General features: G+C 40.6%; 1 long non-coding RNA gene across 1 annotated transcript; it reads left to right on the forward strand.

The window, feature by feature from the left end:
• The first annotated feature begins 1,003 nt into the window (after positions 1-1,003).
• LOC121894617 lies at positions 1,004-3,662 on the forward strand. Its single transcript, XR_006095583.1, has 2 exons — positions 1,004-1,875; positions 3,177-3,662. It is a non-coding gene; the product is annotated as an uncharacterized LOC121894617 (long non-coding RNA).
• The last annotated feature ends 6,739 nt before the right edge of the window (positions 3,663-10,401 follow it).

Genomic DNA, 10,401 nt, shown 5'->3' on the forward strand with positions numbered 1-10,401 from the left:
AACGGAGATGAATGCAAAAAGTCCACCCATAACACAATGCCCTTCCTTAACCCTAACCTGCCTTTGCCTTTGAAATTTTGTACCATGGCCTCATAAATGGGTTGAGGTCGGTGTTATCTAACTGGACTTTACATTTCACATCCCTCATTCAATCCCTGCACGTCACTTTCATATATTTCATCAAACTGGACTTTAGATTGTTCATTGCATTCAACCTCCACAGCTACATAATTTAATTATGTAGCGACATGTAACATTTAATTTTTGCTCTTGTCATCGTCATGTATTTAATACAATTCATTTCTTTGTCCATATTTCCTTTGTACAGTCAACATTTCATTTCAAGTTTTATATCCCATTTCAAAACTTTTACTATTCCATTCTGTAAATAGATTTTAAAATTTCAATTTAATTTTAATATTGATATTACTTTGTTTATGTCATTATCATTATTATTACCTTACTGTTGTCTATTTTTATTCTTCCGTGTTGTGTTTTTTGGGAGCAAACACTGAGACACATTCTTTGTATGCTTGCATTGGCTAATAAAACTGATTCTGATTCTGATTGAATGGACTAGTGTATGTCATGCTGATAGATAATCCCAAAACCAAGAATCATGAAGACACAAAAAAATCTCCAGGGTTGTGTAAATAGTAGATTTTTTTTCTTTTAGATAAAGATTAAAAGGTTCAGTGGAATAAATAAGTTTGAAAATATACATGTATAGTTATAAATATTTGTTTTATTTTGAAGAGTTCATGCTAGTAAAAGAAGTAGTATTCCAGAGAGAGTTTAATACTGGTCATTCATTAGCTGAAGTCATGGATGTATAATAAGAGCTGGATAGGGCGCTGCTGCTCAGCCTTGCAGCCATTTTTTCAAAGTGGCCACTCGCGGTATTGCAGCGAAAAATCCCCCTGCGGCCCAAAAAGGATTTTCCCCATAGACCACCACTGTAAAAGAGACGCCTGTAAAACTGTTGACAGGACGCCTCGAACTGCAAACAACGTCGATTATGACTCTTTCTATTATAAAGTTTTGATCCATGGAGGTTTTATGTTTGTAACACTTTCCTCAAGCCGAGAAAATCGATTTAAATATCCGTGACGTCATCAGAATGTAAAGTCTATGAGCCGCGCGGGAGCTCGCGGCCGGGGCCAGCGGGAGAAACACTACCGCGCGCATTTAGTGGGCCGCATAACGCGAAAGCAAACCCGGAAGCTAGAAACTTTTTGGCGTATGCGCCAGGCGAGCAATTCCTATAGGACTGAATGGGCGCCATTTTTAGTCCGGTATCCAGCTCTTATAATACATCCATGGTTGAGGTGGGTGGGATCACACAGGTGTATGTAAAGAGAGAGAGAGAGAGAGGAAGTAGAGTGTAAGTGAAATTGTGTAACATGACAGACTGAGTAGCGATGTATGCGCAGTGTTTACAAACAAATGTGTAGCTGGTGTCTGAGATTATCTACCCGACACTCTAGGCCAGGCTACATGCTACATGCTACATTTTTTCTGCGAGCAGCTGGAGATACTTCTACTCGAAGTTTGATGTACAGTTGTTCACGTTTGTTTGTTTATTAGCTCATTAGCCGAACGTGTGTTTATTAGCATTCATTAGCACAGTGAATGGACTTATAGCCACTGTGTAGCTAACCCAGTTTATGCTCAAGGCTTTAGTTAATCTTTTTCGACGTGGAAACCCTGAGGATTTATCGGACAGCGCCATGAGCCACTAAGTCAACGCTCAGAGAGACTTTTCACTACATGGTCCGGACCCGCCATCTTTGGACTTCAGTGTGTATCCTGTTCCTTCCCGGAGACCGTGAGGCTGGTTTAAACTGCTGATTGGAGTCAAGCTTCATGACTAAGGTACCACATTTTATTTGATGCTCTTTTGAGTGAAGTGGCCAAATAGTTTGGGACCTCTCCGTTCCCATGCATTCAATCAGGCTGGCAATGGGGTTTATTTTATTTTATTTGAATACCTGCCGGCTTGTGTGTGGTGAATGTGGGCCCACAAACTTGGGTATAAATTTAAACCAGAGCTAATCTAAATTTCACTGTGAGTGCCTTGTTTTACATTTGAAGAGAGTTATTGCCATAAGAAAGAGACTAAATATTATCTCATTGTTCATAATTTGCAAAAGTAAATAATAGAAGTTCATTATTTCTCAAATAACTTCCAGTGTGATGTTTGGTCATTTCTTTAACAAGAGGTATTTAACAGTGGATATCAGTGACAGTTTTGTTTAAAGGAGTGATACACCTATTTTATTGCAGTAGTCTAATTCATTAGGTAGATTACAGTGCATAGATTTAATACAAGGGTTAAATAAAAGTGAGCCTAATAAGTGTAATACAGTTCATTATTAGTGAATATAGGAACCCAAGACAAATACAAAAGTATATATAAACAAAAGAGAAACAGAGTAACATCTAAGTATTACTTATTGTACATTAAGTAAGCTGATTTAAAGAACTCAGGGCCTTTCCCTGACTAGACTAGGAATAGGTGGGCTACATAGGTAGAGCGGGATAATAAAGTAAATAATAAAAGTAAAGTTCATGCACATATAATTCAGTCATACTGCTTGCTTTTATTTATTTGCACATGATTACACAATGAGACAAATCATATACTGATATACTGTATAAATATGACCGTGGATCCTTGTGATGTAAGAGATACATTTGTATCTTAATTACGCATATTGTGTTCTAGATGTTTATTAAATTGTAGCCCCACAACTGAAGGTCGTCAGCCAATAAAGTGATGGCAGCCGGTTACGTTGTTTGTAATTTGTTGTTTATAGCCTGTGAGCTCTGTGACGTCACCTGAGCCAGAGGGTCAAAGGGGCTTCAAGGATGCAGTATCCTGACATAACCAGTAAAAGTTTGGTTATTGTATGCATACTGCATACGAAATATTACTAATGTCGTTATTTTAATTGACTGTTATGAGATTTTGCTTTTTTCACAATTTAAGAAGAAATGCCATTGTACAACAAAGAAATCTCAAAATGAGACCCCTGGACATATTCCAAACATAGATAGATAGATAGATAGGTAGATCTGTTTGGAATAAATTCAGTAATTAAAACTAAATAGTAGGTAAAATAGTTCAATCAGTAGAGACCATTTAATGAGAAAAGATAATGTTTATTATACAGATAGATGCACTTGGACTCAACAAGGACATCATCCCTGAGGCAGCCATGAGATAGAGCCCCGCATGGAGTCCAGACACTGGTGGTGGTGTTGGTAGATGACTTGAGATGAGGCTGATAGCTGATGAAGTGATGGTACCAGCGATCCTGTGGAGCCTGGGTGGAGATGGGGACATGGAGGGGCACACATAACAGCAGCATGCCAGACCAAAGCAGAGAGAAAGAGACATATTTAAAAAGACAGCAACCAGATGATAGACTAACAATGAAAATGTGTCGCCGTGCTATTGGGTAGAAGTGTTCAGCTGGTGAAAGCTGAAAGTCAAACTACGCACCTGTGCATCGACAGCTAGGAAATGATTGAGCATGCGTGAGAAATGAGAATGACAAGGAGGTACAAGCAATAAAATTACGCCTGGCATGCAAAAGATAGTCCTCCTTACTGAACTTTTGCTAAGCTTCAATAAATAAAGGTTTTGTAATGGGTAACAAAGCAGACTGTCTTCATCTCCATAGTAACGATGGCTGAGGATCATGGGTAATGTAGGCTAACCATAATGTAATGTAATCATATTGTTGAGTTATCAAGGACACTTTTGTGTTTTTGTATTGAGAAATCTTAAAAATATCATTAAAACCTTAAGACGGTGACAATGAGGAAAATATTTCCCGGCAGCAAGTCCTCCGGTCAGCCCACCAGACTAATGCTCACAGCGTCATACGTGGTGCAAGCACGAAAGATTCTTGCAATTGAAATACATTAGTTTGAAAGTCATGCCGAGTGTTATGAAAAAAATGGGAAATTCGTGTCCTTGTACGTGAATCTATAGATTAAATTTCGTGAGTATTTCACAAACTGCCATGATACTGGGTTGAAATATTACCTCTCTCACAGAACGTCAACCACAGATAAAGAATAAAGTCCCCTCGCTCATGAAGCAAAATTCCTCCATGCACAGTGAGGCCTTTAAATTGTGTGCAGTGGACCATTGTTTCCAGCAGGGAGTCCAGGCAGGCAACTCTATGTGAGCTAACAATGTCCTCAACTGGCTGGCCGTTGGTTGCTGTGCGCTCCCAGTGCAGGTGAAGCCAGAGTGGTGGTGAGCAGCTGTCAGAGAGGCCTGTAATTGGAGCCCATTGCACCATTAGTCCTGCCCATTAGGCCTGTTATGATCGCTGTCTGTCTCTGCTACACTTCTACAGTCACTGTCTCCATTTGACCCAGGGCACTCCCTCCTACATGGGGACAGAGCTGACACTTAATGACTTGTCATGTGCCCACCTGTGACTTTCTGTGCTGACGATCCAGTGTGACACATTCCCCTGTGCGCTGTCTGATCTGTAATGGTCTCCATCCATACAGGGAATAGGAGTGTTCACCCAAGGCAAAAAAAAAAAGAAAAAAAAAAAAGAAAAGAAATTGAATGATTGTATTCTGCCGTTTCTGCGCAGGCGATAGCAAGCGAAAGCCAAAGTGCCTGAAGAGAGGAAAAGTAATAGAAACTGTGTGGTGGTGCGATGGATGGAGACTGAGTGAGATGTGAAGATATAAAATCATCAGCTGTCAGCGCAAATAGTTTGGTTTATACGCACAGATACCACCGTTCCCCTCAAACACTGTGGTTTGACTTAAATGAAAAGAAAACTTGTCCCCTCTTTGAACTTTTCTCTGGAGGACAAAATCAATCTCAACAACCTCAAATTTCAACACAGTTCCTCAATCCAGTTACTGCAGGAGATAATACCAAGGTTGTGCCCTGTGTTGTCCATCTCCTTCACTTACCATCTGTGCTTATGACATTCTCACACCCCAACTCCGTCAAATGAAAAATAATCTTAAGCATGACACCTGGAAATTGAATCTAATTGGAGCTAAATCCTGTTCGCGGAGCCAACGGCATATCGATTCTCTCCTCATTCGGCTAGAGTACAGTGTGTGCTGAATGTATCCAAAAATAGCAAATGAAGTCATCAGCACTCACAGATAAGTATGTAACACTTTTAGTAATGCACAGCAGCAGAAGGAAACTGACGCGTTTCAGCCCTAGGCTTTCCTCAGCATTTCTGAGACATATGTGGGTGTGACCCCTATTAAACAGCAGCCATGGACCTGCTGGTGATTAACAACCAGCTGATACAAATCATCAAAACAGCATCAAAAAGACAAATAATAGTAAGAAAAATAGTAGTAAAGAAGATTAAGTCATAAGAAGAAATACATCACATTCTGTTATTGCAACAACCAGATAAGTGACCAATTTATTTCCACACTAACAAGAAGATGCACATATGTAACCTCATCATGTGCAGAACCTCTGTAGAAAATACAAATACATATACATCAATAATCCCCATCTGTATTCATAAAAAACAAGACAAAAACAATTGATCATTTAAAAACAAAACTGAAAACGTGAAAAGACTGTGAACTATGTAGAATTGAATTGTGGAGTCAGAGCGTTAAAGTGTTTTTCACCATTTCTGAGTTCAGGATTATTTGGGCAGGCCTGACATGGTGGCTCTATGACATAGAGGGGTAACTAGCATGACCCCTCCCCCACTCTATAAACACTAGGGCGCATGTACTTATAGTCACTATTTTTACACCGGGTAGTTTTACAAACTTTTATCAGAGACAAGTGGGATTCACTTTGGATAACCTGCTGTTACTGGTGAGTGGGGACATTTTTCGGTCAACGTTAGTACTCAAGGAGTTATTTTAAACTCAGCTGCAGCATCCGTTGACAGGTGGAGCCACCAGTGACTTCAGCTTCAGCACCAGCTTTGCAGCTGGGAGGTCCCCGGCCAGAGGGAGAGCATTTGCTGGGCAGCACTTCACCAAAATGTATGACGTGAGAGGCTTTTGCTCCAAGGGTGATTGCCACAATAAAGCTGCCAAGTGAGTAACGTTACGTGCACCATACTCCATTGAAAAAGATGATCATTCAACATAACAATGACTGGTGTTAACTAGTCATTTCAGTTACATTTTTACTCCATATTACATAGAAAATATGTTCCGAACTAAACAGTGGAAATAAACCATGTTACGTGTCTTACACCTATTTTAAATTGTGTATTTTTATACAGGAGTGTGGTGTGAGCGTTGTCAACTCAAACGCTGTTCAGTTGGGCTGTGCTGTCAGTGCCTACAGCGGACACACCCCCAGACTTTCAGAGCAGAGAATACTGCTTATTTTTCCAGGATTTTGAAACCTATTTTATATACTTGGAGATTTTCATTCATTTTCATTCAAATTTGACTGGGTGGTTAATTACACATTTTTCTATGGTGTGACAACCTGAAAACACATTTATTATTGCTTTACACAGACTTTAAAGTGTAACTTCATCCCCATGTCTGATCCTTACTCCACCCACTGCATAATTTTGAAAAATGCTAAAAAGTAAGTAAGAGGCTGAGAGGAGAGAGTGGGGCGTGGATGTGTGAGGCAGGAGGGCAGGAGTGGCTCAATGACATCCCCTGGCCAGAGAAAAATTATAATAATAATGTGTTTAACTTGGTTTATTTTCATATGAATACAGTTCTAACTTCAGGACCTAAGAGGAGAACTGACCTGCTGGAGGAAATCTCTCTGCTGCAGAGTTGTAGTCCGCTGCTGCTCTGCAGCAGACAGGTTCAGTAACGGTGGAGCTCCATTTACACTGCATTTCACTGGCTCTAGAGAAGGCCTTTCTGGTTTTTTTGGAGTTTCACGGCCACCGTAGGTTCTCCTACATGCTTGGAAGGTGAGGGGAGGGGTATTCATTTGGTTGCCATCTGCAGCCTCACTGCTGCATAACACTAAATCCTACACACTAGACCTTTAAAGTGTCTGAGAGGTCTCCTCTACCCAGACACTTTAATTCTGCCAGCAAGCCAGCATTATAACAGAACACTTTTATGCAGGGTTTCAATACCTTTGGGACAGAATGCGGGCTTTATACTTCTGAAAATGGAGTCAGAGTGGTGGTAATGTTGCACAGCAGTCCCTGGAAACCCTTTTTATTTTTTTCGGGTAGGAATGCAGATTATGTTCTCTTTATTTGAGGATTTTGATGAATTAAAGATCGCCATAATGTGACAAGCTGCTTTCACCAGTTGGGTAAATGTTTTTGGTAGTGTTTTTCACCCCCCCCCCCCCCCATTAGTTATTTATACCATCTCATAGTAATTAAATGAAAAAACAAAAACTGTCCAGCTTATTACAAGTGATTAAAGCTTCTGCTACATTTTGGGAGCATCTATTTCTAAAATGGTTTTTGCCTTCTTGCCAAAACATTTCAGCCTATAATCCAAAAATATTGATAAAACATTCAAATATGATATACAAGAACTTTCAAAGACACAAATTTAATGAAAACTTCATCTATAAGCTATGTGGAAAAGGGAATCTTTCTTTGATATTTTTCATTGGATTTCACTGCTCAGATTCACAATTCTTGAAACCTGCTTAATGATTCTTAGAAGAGACCTTATCAATTTCAAGGTCTTGAAGTCCCTCTAATGCAAATGTATTCATTTTTCAAGTGAATATAAAATTTGTCAATCTTTTCTTGTTAAAATTTAATGGACGATTCTGGGAAACCACATCACACTTCACTTGAACTCACGCTAAAGCTGATTATTAACTTCACTTAAGCATCTGAAAGGTGCTAAGCTCTGAAGTTGTGACAGCGTGTCTAAAGTGCAGGGTATAGCTTGACAAAACCTCTGTAGATCATGGAGTGCCGTGGGGAGTGATCTGCCAAATCCTGAGCTCAGGAGGAATAGTTGTTTTGATGGTGGGCATCAATATAGCACCAGAGTGGACACAGGCCCAGCAAGAGCCTGCCCACGCTGGGCCCTGAGATACACAAAGACGCGTCTTCTCAGTGTCTGACCATTCCCAGTGGCATGGTCAGTCATGACATGTTCAGTTTGATGGCTCAGAATAGCTGTTGTCTTGTCTGTTCCAGTGAGGATTCACAGCTTTGACAATATGTCTCAGCGTCCAGTGTCACCTGGGGCCCCAATTAATCACTCCTCACACCTAATACACATATGCAGGCCATATTCACACCTGCTGATATAGTGCACACACTTAAATGCATGCACACACTCAAAGACACTTCTGCACACACAATTCGCTGCTCACTCCTGCCACGACAATGACCACAGGCAACTCTCCAGCATTATTCATGTGAGTTGATGGGTCTGGACTGGCACTTGGTGAGACCTCCTCTGGACCGGTGTCCTGGCACGGAGACCCGTTGCTTCTTGTCCCTGTTAGCCTCTTCATCCCTATTAAAGAAATCATTGCACCCAGATCCCAGATGGTGTGTTATGATTACTGGCAAGCCCTCTGTTTATGGAGCAGTCTCCCTGGAAGGTCTGAGTCATGCTGGATCCTTGTCTGCAACAGTATTCCAGGCAATCCTAAAATGATGCTCTAGCAGCAGGACAGATTTTATATTCTAGATAACTTCTTCATAAACTGTTTTGCAGTCTGTTGGTGTTTGTGGTCATCATTCAGGTTGTCATTTATCTTCTGAAAACAGCCGCAAAACAAAAAGTCTTCTTAAATTTTCCCCCCCAAGTGAAATCTGACTTGTTTGAATCCTGACAACAGCCCACAGCAATGCTGTTGTTTAGAAAACCTCCAGTGTATTGAAGGTACACACTTGGGGTAGAGCCAAATCCGACTATGGTATTTGGTAAAACACAAATAGTGGGTTTTTACAAGTATTTATTTCATACGAATATTTTTAAAACTATTTGTTGGTGCATGCAGGTTGTGCTTACACTCCGGGTTTCGGGCCTCCAGGGGCCTCTCGAGACATGAGCTTAAAAAACAACAACACAGTAAACATGATGTAGGAGAGAGAGCTACCTGTGCTGAGGGGCGGACATGATGAGGAGTTGATGTGCTTCAACACACTTTGAAAAAACATTATTTACATCATTACATTGGTTTGTAATGGGACAGAGTGCACAGTAAACTCGGCAGCCACACATTTCTCTGTTCTGTATTTCTCTGTTTTGTGTCTTCAGGTTAGGCTAACCCACTGTTGCTAACTTTGGAGCTAACCCCCTTTACTTTTCCAGTATTTGGGGAAACAACAGATTTGACTTTTTAGCATTTATTAACTGACACACTGTAGTCTGTACTGTACATTTACTGCCAGACTGACAATTTACTACTAACCTTTTCCTCTGCCCCGCTCGCATCCACCGTCACTTCTCTGCCCCTCGCTCTTTCCCACTCGCTACGCAAACATATTCCTTAACGGAGCCACGCTACCAGTGGTTTCCCAGGCAACGACACAGAGGTTGACTCACGTACCGGAACAGCGTTGCTCGGAGACTCCCAAACGCTGTCGATTTACGAATGAATGGATATGTCATTATGGAGAAACACGGATTCAGTGAACGTTCAGTACATTCAGTAAACTACAGTTGAGTACATTTAGACCCAGCAGTCTCCATTAGGTTGGGCGAGTACAAAGTTGTGAAAACAACGGGGGGGTTTTGAATACACCCCCATTTTCACAGGTAATTTGTTAGTCTGTCCCTCCTGCCGCAGGACATAATGGATTACTCCTGGAAAGCTGTTGATGTAGCACTTTTCTACTTATGTAAGTAACACGGAGATTATTTGACCAATGAGAATTTAGTCGGACGAGAGCATATTGACCAACTAATCGACCAGTCGACCAGCAGACTACAGCCCTAGTAGTATCCCACGCTAATGATCACAGGTTAAACAGACAAGACTGTCTATAGTAGTGTTAAGGTCCCCCTGCATATATTCATAATGTTCACATAGGCATTCATTAGTTAAGAGTTCAGTTTATTGGTTTGAGTGTGGATTACGAACTGAATGTTAGTTTTAAAATGATTTTCTTTGAACCAATATGCACCATATAGCTTCATGGTTTTTCTAATTGTTTTCAAAATTCTTTACATAAATATACTGTAGCTTAAAGTTGCACTAATAAATATTTAAATATCAGTCATGGATCAAATAATTATGAATGTGAGAGGAGTTGCTCATAGTGCTGAAGCCACAGAGAATTACCTCCCAGCTCTGCAGCTCCCCTCAGCTCTTCAGAGCCTTTTAGTCTATTGTGGATCATTTTTTTTATTTTTCCAGTCTGCAAAGCTCCGATACCCCACCTAACTAGCACCAAGCACAGTCACCAATTCGTTGCTATGATGGTAGAAAAACACATTAAAAAAATATAA

This window comes from Thunnus maccoyii, chromosome 3, assembly GCF_910596095.1.
Source record: "Thunnus maccoyii chromosome 3, fThuMac1.1, whole genome shotgun sequence".
Lineage (NCBI taxonomy): Eukaryota > Metazoa > Chordata > Actinopteri > Scombriformes > Scombridae > Thunnus > Thunnus maccoyii.